This window comes from Nerophis ophidion, linkage group LG14 (assembly GCF_033978795.1).
Source record: "Nerophis ophidion isolate RoL-2023_Sa linkage group LG14, RoL_Noph_v1.0, whole genome shotgun sequence".
Taxonomy (NCBI): domain Eukaryota; kingdom Metazoa; phylum Chordata; class Actinopteri; order Syngnathiformes; family Syngnathidae; genus Nerophis; species Nerophis ophidion.
In genome coordinates, this window is record NC_084624.1 from 19,178,225 (window position 1) to 19,195,565 (window position 17,341).

The 17,341-nt window shown below is 40.0% G+C and overlaps 2 long non-coding RNA genes across 3 annotated transcripts in view; both read right to left on the reverse strand.

The window, feature by feature from the left end:
* Window positions 1-17,341, reverse strand: part of LOC133568932 (uncharacterized) — a 63,315-nt gene that overhangs the window by 34,723 nt on the left and 11,251 nt on the right. The gene's annotated exons all lie outside the window — the stretch shown is intronic.
* On the reverse strand, window positions 1,793-16,579 carry LOC133568246 (uncharacterized). Of its 2 annotated transcripts, XR_009809553.1 has the most exons (9): window positions 16,074-16,579; window positions 15,405-15,539; window positions 11,826-11,901; window positions 6,634-6,711; window positions 6,023-6,100; window positions 5,413-5,490; window positions 4,803-4,880; window positions 2,161-2,232; window positions 1,793-2,044 (listed from the first exon to the last, which is right to left on the reverse strand). It is a non-coding gene; the product is annotated as an uncharacterized LOC133568246 (long non-coding RNA). The 2 variants fall into 2 exon arrangements; XR_009809552.1 differs by lacking the exon at window positions 16,074-16,579 and having other exon boundaries at window positions 15,405-16,061.

Sequence of the window (17,341 nt, forward strand, 5' to 3'; positions counted from 1 at the left end):
ACACCATGTTAAGTTAGTGTATGTAATAATAAGATAGAGAGTGACTCTGTGTTTAACTCCTTTACTTCGAACCGTTAGCCAGTACAGTGATGACGTCACATCCCTATATAGCACATCCTAACAACAAGCCATCTGATTGGCTAAGGCATCTTCATGCCAATACAGTACAGGTTATATTAACCTTACACAACAACGCTGTGGTGCATTTTTTACATATGAGTTGAAAAATACATTTCACTTAGATCCCCGCAGATGTTTGTGTCTCCTCTACTTAACAAACATAAAAAGATTACATATAATACACTATATACATCCATTCATACTTTATATTACTTTATAATCCAATCCTCAATGACCTGGGATGTGGAAAAGGCCACATCACCAACATTCCTCATTTAATGACCTGCCTCTCCTTCCCTTTCTTCCTTGGAAGCATGCCCTGACATGTCCACACATGCTAGGAGGAATCCCCCTCACATAAAGGGGAATGCAAGGCCCTTCTCAACAGACAAGATGGACCTGTATATCAACAGGCAACTTTTATCTTCTTACACATCTGCTCTTAGAGCTAATCGCCTTCCTTTGGGACAAAAGCAGCAGATCGACTCAGTGCCCTGCTACATCTTTAGCAGGGCAATCCTTCCACTGGTGTCTTGTTGTGTGTCCACATCAACTCCCAACCTACCTGAGATCGGTAGGTTGGGAGTTCAAACCCCGGCCGTGTCATACCAAAGACTATAAAAAAAAATGGGACCCATTGACTCCTTGCTTGGCACTCAGCATCAAGGGTTGGAATTGGGGGTTGGATCACCATAAATGATTATCTGCTGCTGCCCACTGCTCCCCTCACTTCCCAGGGGGTGATCAAGGGGATGGGTCAAATGCCGAGGACACATTTCACCACACCAAGTGTGTGTGTGACAATCATTGGTACTTTAACTTTGGATGCCAGGCCAACAGACATAAATAGGGGAAACTTTCTATGTGATGACTTAACTGGCATATTGTTTTTTCGTGCAGCCATGCAAAAATGCGCATGCTTCTGTTCTTCCCAATAGTGAAAGTCTGATGTCTTTCAGCACCAGCAACTCACACACACACACACACACACACATACGTGTTTGGGTGACATATGAGGACTTATGACAAAAACGTGACATATGGGGACATGCCTTTCCATTGGTCCTACAGGCCTGGGAATCAGACGGTTAGTGAACCAGAATTTTAGAAACACAGTGGTCTATTGAGATTTTTGCAACTCTTTTGTTTTTTTCTGAACCTGATTTTTATGGTACATATGAGGACTTGTCAGGTTTAGGTGACAAATGAAGACCAGAGTGTTTAAGATTTCAAGTTTATGTGACATATGATGACCATGACGTCACCGAGTGTTTAAGATTTCAGGTTCATGTGACATATGATGACCATGACGTCACAGAGTGTTTAAGATTTCAAGTTTATGTGACATATGATGACCATGACGTCACAGAGTGTTTAAGATTTCAAGTTTGTGAAATATGACAACCATGACGTCACAGAGTGTTTAAGATTTCAGGTTCATGTGACATATGAGGCTAATGACATCAGAGACTTAACAAAACAACCTGAGTTGGTTTAGTTGATGTGTTGTCATTTAAAAAAAAAATCCCAATCCCATCCTACTGTAATCTAAAACCAAGAAGAGTTTAAAAGAAACATGGGTAAAAATGTAATTGTCGATTAAGTGTAACTGAATTGTTTTTGTGGATTTTGTCGCTAAGAATTATCTGGAATAAATACAAAACGCTTGCTGTTTATTTTGCTTTTTTAATTGCTGGTAACATACTCAAACTACCACAGAAGATGTGGGAAAACATTTTTTTTTCCTTTTTTAAATATAATTCTGTTATGGATGTAGTACTTGATGTCAAGCCAATCTCTGTCCTGTAGAGTTACTAGTTCTTTATGGAGGGAGGCTTCACAATCTTTTTTACCTGGTACTTTGTTGCCAGTTACAAAATGCAACATGTGTCATTCAACTGCTTCCACTTCTTCCCCTTTGCAGCTGTCATAAAGGAGACAAAATACAAATTCTTACTGAAGGAAAAATGACTATAACACAGTGAAAAGGTGCAAAACGTAATATAATATTCTAGTAAATGATGTGGATTATTTATTTACCCCGCTTTGGAGTGGACCAAGTGGAAGAAGCTTGAGACATACCCACTTCCAGCGATTTGTCCTGCTGTCAATCTGAAAGGAAGAATTAGAAAACTGTAAAAGTAAACATTTAACATATTGTGCTTTGTGAAGCAGCGGAGTATATGTGTTGTCCGTCTATTTATCAATAATGCAGACGAGGAGTGTTGGCTGAGTTCTTAACATTTGCTTTCAGAGCCTGCATATCACAACATACAAGATGCCGTCATGGCGACACAACCTATCCCGGGCTACCGCGCATGCTCGTCACTCCTGTTGCATGCTGGGTAGGGTAGTTCTTTTTTCCCCTGGCTCATAACATTAAACTATAGTACCATGTATATGCGTTCAGTTTATCAAAGCACCAAGCAAACAGATATGGTCATAATTATTTTAAGTCCACTACGCAGAATAAACACAACATTATTAATATTGCTACTACGGATAATTTGATCAAAAATTCCCTAAAACAGCGCACTACCTATAATATAAGTTTTTTAAACATAAGATCCCTGATAAAAAAAAAAATGTTTCTGCTGTTACCTCAGAAATTGCCTGTTCAGATGTTATGATTGTGGCTCAGAGATTTGTATGTAGATTATATTTATTTTCCATAACAAACAAGATAACTTAAATACCCTGGCAGTGGCAATAAGCTTAAATGTTTGTATTTACATTTTTTGAGTTGATTTTCATAAAATTTGCTATTTAACTGCTACTGTTTAACAAGGACTGATTTAAATTGTGTTTGCACAACAAATGTTTTGGCGCTTTTTTTCATGTGGGAGAATATTCCAATAAAGGTGCACTACACACTACTTTTGAATTCATTATTGGGCTTTGCGTATACAATGCAGTTAATCGCGATTAATAAGAGAAATAGTGCGATTAACTTCGATTAAAAATGTTAATCATTGCCCAGCACTAATATATATACAAACCCCGTTTCCATAAAAGTTGGGAAATTGTGTTAGATGTAAATATAAACTGAATACAATGATTTGCAAATCCTTTTCAACCCATATTCAATTGAAAGCATTACAAAGACAACATATTTGATGTTCAAACTCAAACTTTTTTTTTTTTGCAAATAATAATTAACTTTGAATTTCATGGCTGCAACACGTGCCAAAGTAGTTGGGAAAGGGCATGTTCACCACTGTGTTACATCACATTTTCTTTTAACAACACTCAATAAACGTTTGGGAACTGAGGAAACTAATTGTTGAAGCTTTGAAAGTGGAATTCTTTACCATTCTTGCTTGATGTAAAGCTTAAGTTGTCGTGTTTTACGCTTCATAATGCGCTACACATTTTCGATGGGAGACATGTCTGGACTGCAGGCGGGCCAGGAAAGTACCCGCACTCTTTTACTACGAAGACACGCTGTTGTAACACGTGGCTTGGCATTGTTTTGCTGAAATAAGCAGGGGCGTCCATGATAATGTTGCTTGGATGACAACATATGTTGCTCCAAAACCTGTATGGACCATTCAGCATTAATGGTGCCTTCTCAGATGTGTAAGTTACCCATGCTTTGGGCACTAATACACCCCCATACCATCACACATGCTGGCTTTTGAACTTTGCGCCGGATGGTTATTTTCCTCTTTGTTCCGGAGAACACCACGTCCACAATTGCCATATATAATTTGAAATGTGGACTCGTCAGACCACAGAACACTTTTCCACTTTGCATCAGTCCATCCTAGATGAGCTCGGGCCCAGCTAAGCCCGCGGCGTTCCTCTGTCTTGTTGATAAATGGCATTTGCTTTGCATAGTAGAGTTTTAACTTGCATTTACAGATGTAGCGACCAACTGTAGTAACTGACAGTGGTTTTCTGAAGTATTTCTGAGCCCATGTGGTGATATCTTTTACACACTGATGTCGGTTTTTAATGCAGTACATCGCTTACGTGCAGTGATTTCTCCAGATCCTCTGAACCTTTTGATAATTTTACGGACCGTAGATGGTAAAATCCCTAAATTCTTTGCAAAAAAAATGTTTAGCAGTTTTAACATCAAATATGTTGTCTTTGTAGCATATTCAACAGAATTGGGGTTGAAAATTATTTGCAAATCATTGTATCCTGTTTATATGTACATCTAACACAATTTCCCAACTCATATGGAAACGGGGTTTGAATGTATTTATATAAATATAGCCTATTATTTGCGCACTATTTACAAGTTATGTACCAAAAACACGACCACCGAAAAAATACTTTGATCAATGAAAACAGCGCTGCAAAAACCGGCTGTAAACAAGAGGCACTGCATTTTCTGAATTGAAACACTCATTTTAAAGCTTTGACATTAACATTTTAACACACACTAATCTGGTTCAGAAAATATGAGGACCTTATATGAAACACACTTTCTTGGTTCAAACAATATGAGGACATGACGAGTGCTCACATGTAGAATTTAGGTTGTTGACTTGTAACATCTCCTGTTTTGCTAAACATGAGTTCCAAACTCCCTACTGACTAACATGGATGTACCCTTACGAAAATGTTGTCATATAAACTGATCTGTGAGAGATTAAAATTAATAAATGTCTTTCAAAATATAGGTTGGGTCAAATTTAGAGCAGATATAGTAAAAATAGACATGTAATAACCTGTTGGAGGGATGAAGTCGGTTTATGGCTGTCATCTGAATCTAGAGAATGTTGAGATAGAACCTCAACAGTTGGTTTCTGCAACAAAACACAAAAATATAATGTCATAACTAATTAATTATAACATTCTCACCACTTTTTGTTGATAAAAATCTGAGCATACAATGCCAGATAAAGGGTAAAGATTATTACAGAGTTTCAGCTCTTAGACAATTCATTAAGAATGTAACACACACAAAAATCTGGTTCAGAAAATATGAGGACCTGAATTGAGACACACATTTTAAAGCTTGGACATTAACATTGTAACACACATTTTCTGGTTCAGAAAATATGAGGACCTTATATGAAACACACCTAAGTCTTTCTTGCTTCAAACAATATAAGGACATGACGAGTGCTCACATGTAGAATTTATGTTGTTGACTTGTAACATCTCCTGTTTTGCTAAACATGAGTTCTAAACTTTCTACTGACTAACATGGATGTACCCTTGCGAAAAAGTTGTCATATAAACTGATCTGTGAGAGATTAAAATAAATAAATGTCTTTCAAAATATAGGTTGGGTCAAATTTAGAGCAGATATAGTAAAAATAGACATGTAATAACCTGTTGGAGGGATAAAGTCAGTTAATGGCTCACATCTGAATCTGGAGAATGTTGAGATGGAACCTCAACAGTTGGTTTCTGCAACAAAACACAAAAATATAATGTCAGAACTAATTAATTATAACATTATCAGCACTTTTTGTGGATAAAACTCTTAGCATATAATGCCAGATAAATAATAAAGATTATTACAGAGTTTCAGCTCTTAGACAATTAATTAAGAATATAAAACACACTAAAATCTGGTTCAGAAAATATGAGGACCTGAATTGAGACACACATTTTAAAGCTTGGACATTAACATTGTAACACACACTAATCTGGTTTAGAAAATATGAGGACCTTATATGAAACACACCTAAGTCTTTCTTGGTTCAAACAATATAAGGACATGACGAGGGGTCACATGTAGAATGTATGTTGTTGACTTGTAACATCTCCTGTTTTGCTAAACATGAGTTCCAAACTCCTTACTGACTAACATGGATGTACTCTTACGAAAATGTTGTCATATAAACGATCTGTGAGAGATTAAAATTAATAAATGTCTTTCAAAATATAGGTTGGGTCACATTTAGAGCAGATATAGTAAAAATAGACTTGTAATAACCTGTTGGAGGGAGGAAGTCGGTTTATCGCTCACATCTGAATCTGGAGAATGTTGAGATAGAACCCCAACAGTTGGTGTCTGCAACAAAACACAAAAATATAATGTCAGAACTAATTAATTATAACATTAACAACCACTTTTGGTTGATAATATTCTGAGCATATAATTCTACATAAACAGTAAAGATTATTATAGCGTTTTAGCTCTTAGACAATTAATTAAGAATATAAAACACACTAAAATCTGGTTCAGAAAATATGAGGACCTGAATTGAGACACACATTTTAAAGCTTGGACATTAACATTGTAACACACACTAATCTGGTTTAGAAAATATGAGGACCTTATATGAAACACACCTAAGTCTTTCTTGGTTCAAACAATATAAGGACATGACGAGGGGTCACATGTAGAATGTATGTTGTTGACTTGTAACATCTCCTGTTTTGCTAAACATGAGTTCCAAACTCCTTACTGACTAACATGGATGTACTCTTACGAAAATGTTGTCATATAAACGATCTGTGAGAGATTAAAATTAATAAATGTCTTTCAAAATATAGGTTGGGTCACATTTAGAGCAGATATAGTAAAAATAGACTTGTAATAACCTGTTGGAGGGATGAAGTCGGTTTATCGCTCACATCTGAATCTGGAGAATGTTGAGATAGAACCCCAACAGTTGGTGTCTGCAACAAAACACAAAAATATAATGTCAGAACTAATTAATTATAACATTAACAACCACTTTTGGTTGATAATATTCTGAGCATATAATTCTACATAAACAGTAAAGATTATTATAGCGTTTTAGCTCTTAGACTATTATTTAAGAATGTAACATTCACTAAAATGTGGTTCAGAAAATATGAGGACCTGGATTGAAACACTCATTTTAAAGCTTTGAATTAAACATTGTAACACACACTAATGTGGTTCAGAAAAATATGAGGACCTTATATGAAACACACTGAAGTCTTTTTTAGTTCAAACAATATGAGTACATGACAAGTGATCACATATTGAATTCAAGATGGCGGCGCCCGGACGGGCTGCGACACTGCGGTGCTCTTGCTAAAGATGGAACATTTGGCGGAAATGCCGGACAGTTCTGCATACTTCATGGCTGGCTCGCATCGTGGTCACTCCGTGATCACGTACGACCGCCAGACACTTCTGGATATGGACATATTGGGCCGTTTTGGACTGATAGACGCGGGCGTGCTAAACATGCTAACTAGCATGGGGATTCATCGGCGGCTACATCCAGCGGCCTGTGAAGCAGGGGAGTCTAGTAGCAGCGGGGGCCGTCTACGGAGCAGACGCCAGCGGTGTGATCGGAAACGCGGATGTCGAGCGGGGCTAAAAACAAAGCAGAAGGCTAATCCCCACAGTACACCACTTCCCTCCACCCTGAAGACGGATTTAGATGGAAAATGCGAGACTACTGGTCTGGGTAAGGAGTCTGTTAAATTAGAACAAGTTTTTTCTACTTTGAGTGTTTCAGAGTTGGACATGTGTTTTACTGAGGTGGCTAACTATGATGCGTGCAGTTTATCAAAGCAACAAACAAACAATCGGAAAATCCCCGTTACTGAGGAGGCTAACTATGATGCGTGCAGTTTATCAAAGCAACAAACAAACAATCGGAACATCCCCGTTACTGAGGTGGCTAACCATGATGCGTGCAGTTTATCAAAGCAACAATCAAACAATCGGAACATTCCCGTCGTATCAATTCCTAGATATGGTCGTAATTATACTGAATGCACTGGGCATAATAAACACAACATTATTAATATTGCTACTACGGATAATTTGATCAAAAATTCCCTAAAACAGCCCACTACCTATAATGTAGGTTTTTTAAAAATAAGATCATTGTCTCCCAAAACGTTGTTAGTTAATGATATTATCAGAGACAACAATCTTAACGTCATCGGTCTCAGCGAAACCTGGCTTAAACCAAACGACTTTTTTGCGCTAAATGAGGCATGTCCTCCTAACTTTACACATGCGCATATTGCCCGTCCGCTTAAAAGGGGTGGGGGGGTCGCACTAATATACAACGAAAACTTTAACCTTAGTCCTAACATAAATAATAAATATAAATCGTTTGAGGTGCTTACTATGAGGTCTGTCACACCGCTGCCTCTACACCTGGCTGTTATCTACCGCCCCCCAGGGCCCTGTTCGGACTTCATCAATGAATTCTCAGAGTTCGTTGCTGATCTAGTGACACACGCCGATAATATAATCATAATGGGGGACTTTAATATCCACATGAATACCCCATCGGACCCACCGTGCGTAGCGCTCCAGAGTATAATTGATAGCTGTGGTCTCACACAAATAATAAATGAACCCACGCATCGCAACGGTAATACGATAGACCTAGTGCTTGTCAAGGGGATCACCGCTTCCAAAGTTACGATACTCCCGTATACTAAAGTATTGTCCGATCATTACCTTATAAAATTCGAGGTTCAGACGCAAAGTTACGATACTCCCGTATACTAAAGTATTGTCCGATCATTACCTTATAAAATTCGAGGTTCAGACGCATGTTCGTCAAACTAATAATAATAATAACTGCTATAGCAGCCGCAACATTAATACGGCCACAACGACAACTCTTGCTGACCTACTGCCCTCGGTAATGGCACCATTCCCAAAGTATGTGGGCTCTATTGATAACCTCACTAACAATTTTAACGACGCCCTGCGCGAAACCATTGATAACATAGCACCGCTAAAGTTAAAAAAGGCTCCAAAAAAGCGCACCCCGTGGTTTACAGAAGAAACTAGAGCTCAGAAATTATTATGCAGAAAGCTGGAACGCAAATGGCGCACGACTAAACTTGAGGTGCACCATCAAGCATTTAGTGATGGTTTAATAACTTATAAACGCATGCTTACCTTAGCTAAAGCTAATTATTACTCAAATCTCATCCACCGTAATAAAAACGATCCTAAATTTTTGTTTAGTACGGTAGCATCGCTAACCCAACAAGGGACTCCTTCCAGTAGCTCCACCCACTCAGCTGATGACTTTATGCAATTCTTTAGTAAGAAAATTGAAGTCATTAGAAAGGAGATTAAAGACAATGCGTCCCAGCTACAACGGGGTTCTATTAACACTGACACGATTGTATATACGGCGGATACTGCCCTCCAAAATAGTTTCTCTCGTTTTGAGGAAATAACATTAGAGGAATTGTTACAACGTGTAAATGGAATAAAACAAACAACATGTTTACTTGACCCTCTTCCTGGGAAACTGATCAAGGAGCTCTTTGTATTATTAGGTCCATCAGTGCTAAATATTATAAACTTATCACTTTCCTCGGGCACTGTTCCCCTAGCATTCAAAAAAGCGGTTATTCATCCTCTCCTTAAAAGACCTAACCTCGATCCTGACCTCATGGTAAACTACCGACCGGTGTCTCACCTTCCCTTCATTTCAAAAATCCTCGAAAAAATTGTTGCGGAGCAGTTAAATGAACACTTAGCGTCTAACAATCTATGTGAAACCTTTCAATCCGGTTTCAGGGCAAATCACTCGACGGAGACAGCCCTCGCAAAAATGACTAATGATCTATTGCTAACGATGGATTCTGATGCGTCATCTATGTTGCTGCTCCTCGATCTTAGCGCTGCTTTCGATACCGTCGATCATAATATTTTATTAGAACGTATCAAAACACGAATCGGTATGTCAGACTTAGCCCTGTCTTGGTTTAACTCTTATCTTACTGATAGGATGCAGTGTGTCTCCCATAACAATGTGACCTCGGACTACGTTAAGGTAACGTGTGGAGTTCCCCAGGGTTCGGTCCTTGGCCCTGCACTCTTCAGCATCTACATGCTGCCGCTAGGTGACATCATACGCAAATACGGTGTTAGCTTTCACTGTTATGCTGATGACACCCAACTCTACATGCCCCTAAAGCTGACCAACACGCCGGATTGTAGTCAGCTGGAGGCGTGTCTTAATGAAATTAAACAATGGATGTCCGCTAACTTTTTGCAACTCAACGCCAAAAAAACGGAAATGCTGATTATCGGTCCTGCTAGACACCGAACTCTATTTAATAATACAACTCTAACATTTGACAACCAAACAATTAAACAAGGCGACACGGTAAAGAATCTGGGTATTATCTTCGACCCAACTCTCTCCTTTGAGGCACACATTAAAAGCGTTACTAAAACGGCCTTCTTTCATCTCCGTAATATCGCTAAAATTCGCTCCATTCTGTCCACTAAAGACGCTGAGATCATTATCCATGCGTTTGTTACGTCTCGCCTCGACTACTGTAACGTATTATTTTCGGGTCTCCCCATGTCTAGCATTAAAAGATTACAGTTGGTACAAAATGCGGCTGCTAGACTTTTGACAAGAACAAGAAAGTTTGATCACATTACGCCTGTACTGGCTCACCTGCACTGGCTTCCTGTGCACTTAAGATGTGACTTTAAGGTTTTACTACTTACGTATAAAATACTACACGGTCTAGCTCCATCCTATCTTGCCGATTGTATTGTACCATATGTCCCGGCAAGAAATCTGCGTTCAAAGGACTCCGGCTTATTAGTGATTCCCAAAGCCCAAAAAAAGTCTGCGGGCTATAGAGCGTTTTCCGTTCGGGCTCCAGTACTCTGGAATGCCCTCCCGGTAACAGTTCGAGATGCCACCTCAGTAGAAGCATTTAAGTCTCACCTTAAAACTCATTTGTATGCTGTAGCCTTTAAATAGACTCCCTTTTTAGACCAGTTGATCTGCTGTTTCTTTTCTTTTTCTTCTATGTCCCACTCTCCCTTGTGGAGGGGGTCCGGTCCGATCCGGTGGCCATGTACTGCTTGCCTGTGTATCGCCTGGGGACATCTCTGCGCTGCTGATCCGCCTCCGCTTGGGATGGTTTCCTGGTGGCTCCGCTGTGAACGGGACTCTCTCTGCTGAGTTGGACCCGCTTTGGACTGGACTCTTGCGACTGTGTTGGATCCATTGTGGATTGAACTTTCACAGTATCATGTTAGACCCGCTCGACATCCATTGCTTTCCTCCTCTCTAAGGTTCTCATAGTCATTATTGTCACCGACGTCCCACTGGGTGTGAGTTTTCCTTGCCCTTATGTGGGCCTACCGAGGATGTCGTGGTGGTTTGTGCAGCCCTTTGAGACACTAGTGATTTAGGGCTATATAAGTAAACATTGATTGATTGATTGATGTTGCTGACCTGTAACATCTCCTGTTTTGCTAAACATGAGTTGTAAATTCCACAGACTAACATGGATGTACGCTTAAAAAATGTTGTCATATAAACTGATCTGTGAGAGGTTAAAAGGATTAAATGTCTTTTGAAGTATAGGTTGTGTCAAGTTTTTAGCAGATATAGGGCAGCACGGTGGAACAGGGGTAAGTGCATGTGCGTCACAAATCGAAGGTCCTGAGTAGTCCTGAGTTAAATCCTGGGCTCGTGATCTTTCTGTGTGGAGTTTGCATGTTCTCCCCGTGACTGCGTGGGTTCCCTCCGGGTACTCCGGCTTCATCTTACCTCCAAAGACATGCACCTGGGGATAGGTTGATTGGCAACACTAAATTGGCCCTAGTGTGTGAATGTGAGTGTAAATGTTGTCTATTTGTGTTGGCCGTGTAATGAGGTGGCGACTTGTCCAGGGTGTACTCCGCCTTCCGCCCGAATGCAGCTCAGATAGGCTCAAGCACACCCCGCCAACCCAAAAAAGGGACAGGTAGTAGAAAATGGATTGATGGATGGATAGTAAAATAGTCAAGTAATAACCTGTTGGAGGGATGAAGTCGGTTTATCGGTCACATGAATCTGGAGAATGTTGAGATAGAACATCAACAGTTGGTGTCTGCAACAAAACACATAAAAATAATGTTAGAACTTATTAATTATAACATTATCAGCACTTTTTGTTGTTAACATTATGAGCATATAATGCCAGATAAATAGTAAAGATATTTATAGAGGGTTTCTGTCTCTTGTCCCGCTCATGTCTTGAGATGAACTTCCCTCGGTACTCGACCACAAAAGAACCTTTTTCAATTGATGCAAGAGCAAATACACCATATCCTGATAAAACAGTTTATCAATTAACAATGTTTGGAATATCTGTTTTAAAAAGCAATAATAATAGTCGTTACTTGACTAAAAATTATATTACAAACAGAATTACTCTTTCATAAATGTAAATAATTATTAAATTAAGTACAAACCCCGTTTCCATATGAGTTGGGAAATTGTGTTAGATGTAAATATAAACAGAATACAATGATTTGCAAATCATTTTCAACCCATATTCAGTTGAATATGCTACAAAGACAACATATGTTTGCCTGTGTATCGGCTGGGGACATCTCTGCGATGCTGATCCGCCTCCGCTTGGGATGGTTTCCTGCTGGCTCCGCTGTGAACGGGACTCTCGCTGCTGTGTTGGATCCGCTTTGGACTGGACTCTTGCGACTGTGTTGGATCCATTGTGGATTGAACTTTCACAGTATCATGTTAGACCCGCTCGACATCCATTGCTTTCCTCCTCTCCAAGGTTCTCATAGTCATCATTGTCACCGACGTCCCACTGGGTGTGAGTTTTCCTTGCCCTTATGTGGGCCTACCGAGGATGTCGTAGTGGTTTGTGCAGCCCTTTGAGACACTAGTGATTTAGGGCTATATAAGTAAACATTGATTGATTGATTGATATTTGATGTTCAAACTGATAAACATTTTTTTGGTGCAAATAATCAATTTGATGCCAGCAACATGCAACAAACAAGTTGGGAAAGGTGGCAATAAATACTGATAAAGTTAAGAAATGCTCATCAAACACTTATTTGGGACATCCCACAGGTGTGAAGGCTAATTTGGAACAGGTGGGTGCCATGATTGGCTATAAAAACAGCTTCCCAAAAAATGCTCAGTCTTTCACAGGAAAGGATGGGGCGAGGTACACCCCTTTGTCCACAACTGCGTGAGCAAATAGTCAAACAGTTTAAGAACAACCTTTCTCAAAGTGCAATTGCAAGAAATTTAGGGATTTCAACATCTACGCTCCATGATATCATCAAAAGGTTCAGAGAATCCGGAGAAATCACTCCACGTAAGCGGCATGTCTGGAAACCAACATTGAATAACTGTGACCTTCGATCCCTCAGACGGCACTGTATCAAAAACCGACATCAATCTCTAAAGGATATCACCACATGAGTTCAGGAACACTTCAGAAAACCACTGTCACTAAATACAGTGTGTTGCTATATCTGTAAGTGCAAGTTAAAGCTCTATTATGCAAAGCGAAAGCCAATTATCAACATCCAGAAACGCCGCCGGCTTCTCTGGGCCCAAGATCATCTAAGATGGGCTGATGCAAAGTCGAAAGGTGTTCTGTGGTCTGACGAGCCCACATTTCAAATTATTTTTGGAAATATTGGACACCGTTTCATCCGGACCAAAGGGGAAGCGAACCATCCAGAATGTTATCGACGCAAAGTTCAAAAGCCAGCATCTGTGATGGTATGGGGGTGCATTAGTGCCCAAGGCATGGGTAACTTACACATCTGTAAGTTACCCATCTGTTTGGAACAACATTTGCTGCCATTTAAGCGCCGACTTTTTCATGTACGCCCCTGCTTATTTCAGCAAGACAATGCCAAGCCACATTCAGCACGTGTTCAGCTTCATAAAAAAAGAGTGCAGGTACTTTCCTGGCCGGCCTGCAGTCCTATCAAAAATGTGTGGTGCATTATGAAGCGTAAAATACGACAGAGGAGACTGAAGCTCTACATAAAACAAGAATGGGAAAGAATTCCACCTTCCAAGCTTCAACAATTAGTTTCCTCAGTTCCCAAACGGTTATTGAGTGTTGTTGAAAGAAAAGGTGATGTAACACAGTGGTGAACATGCCCTTTCCCAACTACTTTGGCACGTATTGCAGCCATGAAATTCTAAGTTAATTATTATTTGTAAAAAAAATTATTCCGTTTGGATTTACATCCAACACAATTTCCCAACTCATATGGAAACGGGGTTTGTAATTAATGTGTTACTTGAAAAAGAAAAGTTTTAAATATCTAGCATATGCAGTTGAGAGACATTTCATGAGAGCAGAGTGTGTGTGTGCCTTTAAAAAGCTGTGCCTTTTGCCAAGTGACGTGGGACTTCAGCGCCCAGACATAGCAGAATAGTTCAGCTGTATTTTTTAGCTTAGCAGTGGCAGTTAAGATAGTTCTGTTGAATGTTTTTGTTTGTGTGTGGATGAGGCCTCTTTCTATTTGATATCGTGTTCGTAATTACTTCCGGGGGTTGCTTTCATTAGTAAAAAGATATTACCTGCACTAACCCTTTTGTGCTTCTAACGCTGTCTTGTTGACATACAATCACATCAAAAGTAGCATGCCACATTACATAAAACGCATCGTAACAGCGTTGTAGCGTACATAAAAGTTATTAGTTTACTCGTTACCGGTAAAAGTAACAGCATTAGTAACATCGTTTTCATATACCGCTGTTATACCATCCATCCATCCATCCATCCATCATCTTCCGCTTTTCCGAGGTGGGGTCGCGGTGGCAGCAGCCTAAGCAGGGAAGCCCAGACTTCCCTCTCCCCAGCCACTTCGTCTAGCTCTTCCCGGGGGATCCCGAGGCGTTCCCAGGCCAGCCGGGAGACATAGTCTTCCCAACGTGTCCTGGGTCTTCCCCGTGGCCTCCTACCGGTTGGACGTGCCCTAAACACCTCCCTAGGGAGGCGTTCGGGTGGCATCCTGACCAGATGCCCGAACCACCTCATCTGGCTCCTCTCCATGTGGAGGAGCAGCGGCTTTACTTTGAGTTCCTCCCGGATGGCAGAGCTTCTCACCCTATCTCTAAGGGAGAGCACCCCTACCCGGTGGAGGAAACTCATTTGGGCCGCTTGTACCCGTGATCTTATCCTTCCGGTCATGACCCAAAGCTCATGACCATAGGTGAGGATGGGAACGTAGATCGACCGGTAAATTGAGAGCTTTGCCTTCCGGCTCAGCTCCTTCTTCACCACAACGGATCGATACAACGTCCGCATTACCGAAGACCCCACACCGATCCGCCTGTCGATCTCACGATCCACTCTTCCCCCACTCGTGAACAAGACTCCGAGGGGCCATAGAGGTCGGGTGCATTGTGAGCTGGGCGGCAGCCGAAGGCAGGGCACTTGGCGGTCCGATCCTCGGCTACAGAAGCTAGCTCTTGGGACGTGGAACGCTGTTATTCCAAACACTTCTAATTAAAGCCATATAATACAACCTCTATTAGACTGTAAGGAAATGATCCAAATGAGATGTTGATACAGTTACCATTGATATGATACATAACAAGACATACCTTTCCAATCATTGATCCACTGGGCCTTAAAACAAGACTTGTCACATCCAGATCAAATAAACTCGGTGGCTTCAGCCTCAGGATTACGTCTCGCTCTTCTTTTGGGCACGATGTCTATATCATGTGTTGATGCGCCTAACAAATCCACACATAAAAATGAAAAAAGTCAGTGACACAGAAATAAAACAAAGAACTAAACCCTTCAAAAACTGTTAAATTTAGGCTCAGTGCAGACATGAAGCTTCTCAAACAAAGAACTAATGTAACAATATCAGTAACATGCCAACTCCACAGTGCTTATCAGCTTGAAATATTTGTATTTGAGAAAAAGTATAAACAATTTGAATTACTCTAGACTGTCTTGTTTAAAATTAAGAAAAGGTTTACTAGCATAGTGATCAAGGGTGATGAGTCAAATGCAGAGAATAATTTCACTACACCTAGTGTGTGACAATCACTGCTGCTTATAATCTTCCATGCAACTTAAAAAAAATAAATTTAAATGCCTTGGCCTTGGCCCAGAACTGAAATGCTTTTTTTAACCTCATAAAATCAAATCTGGTTGCAATTAATAACAAAAAACATTTAACTGTTGTTTATAATGAACTATTTTCCAATGTTAAAAAACATTGGTCTATTTAATTACGTTAAACTCCATTTTATGCTCACCTGATTCAACCATGCTGTCGAAGACTGTCAAAGATGGTTTGTGGCCAAGATAGATGTCCCCCTCAGGTGCTGCAGGTCCCGGAAGTGATGTTCACTGAGCGCTCTGTTGTGCTCAAAATCGTGTGTGAAGTTTTGTATTTCGATTATAAATGGTCCTTTTGGAAAACCCTTTTTATATATATTCAATATTAAGTGTGATACGTGAGCTGTATAACTTCCAAGATGAAAATAGTTAACTAGTGATTTAGCCATCTGTTAGGATCCGACATCATCCACTGGCCAATCAGGCAGCGCCTAACTGAAAATTGGACCAATCAGACGCCGAGACTCTTCAGAGTGGGCGGAAGTAACCATCTTGAACACCATGTAAAGTGAATACCTCCAAAAACAATCCCCAATTGAATCCAAAATTTGTCCCAAAGATAAAAATACCAAAATCATGTGCTATTGTAACCATTTGAAAATATTAAATACTGTATGTAGTTTGAATTTCATTTGAATTATTGCCTTGGTCTCAATCAAGGTTAAGGGTTTTTTTTTTTGTTTGTTTTTTTGGAGGGGGTGGAGGGGGGGGGGCATTTATGCAAAAACCTACATTTCAGGCAGATTTAAATTAATTATTGTGCGGCATTGTATTTTAGTCAATATAATAGCAAAAAGACCAATACAGTAAAAAACTGAATCAAACCAATTAAATCATCACCATAATCCCTTTATTACTAATTGTCTAGCCCAAATCCTCTCCGGATAAACCAAATGAATAGATAAAACTAACAAAAAAAAGGTTGGGATCATCAGATCAGTTGAACATGTGTTATTTGATTTAGAATTCAAGAGTATGTTTATTGCTGTAATGATTATATGTTTTTCAAAATGTTGGAGTGTGTGAGTTTCTGACCCACATGACATATGAGGACATATGACATATGAGGACAAGTGTGTGTGTGTGTGTGTCATAATAGCAAAGATGGCCACTAGGGGCAAAATCGAAAGTGAGCAAAAACATTAAACACACTTTCACACACTTTTTCTGAAAATTTGACAAATGAAGACTTTAGAGATTTTTGGTCTGGGAACATGCTGGGAGGGTCTAGAACACGATAGCATTGCGGGAAATATGGGGACATGGAAAATGTCCCCATATTTCAACAGGTCCTCATATGTAAGGTGAAATTTCATAAAAATGTCCCCATATGTCACTTTGACAAACGCACACACACACACACACACACACACACACACACACACACACCCTCCCTGTGTCCTGG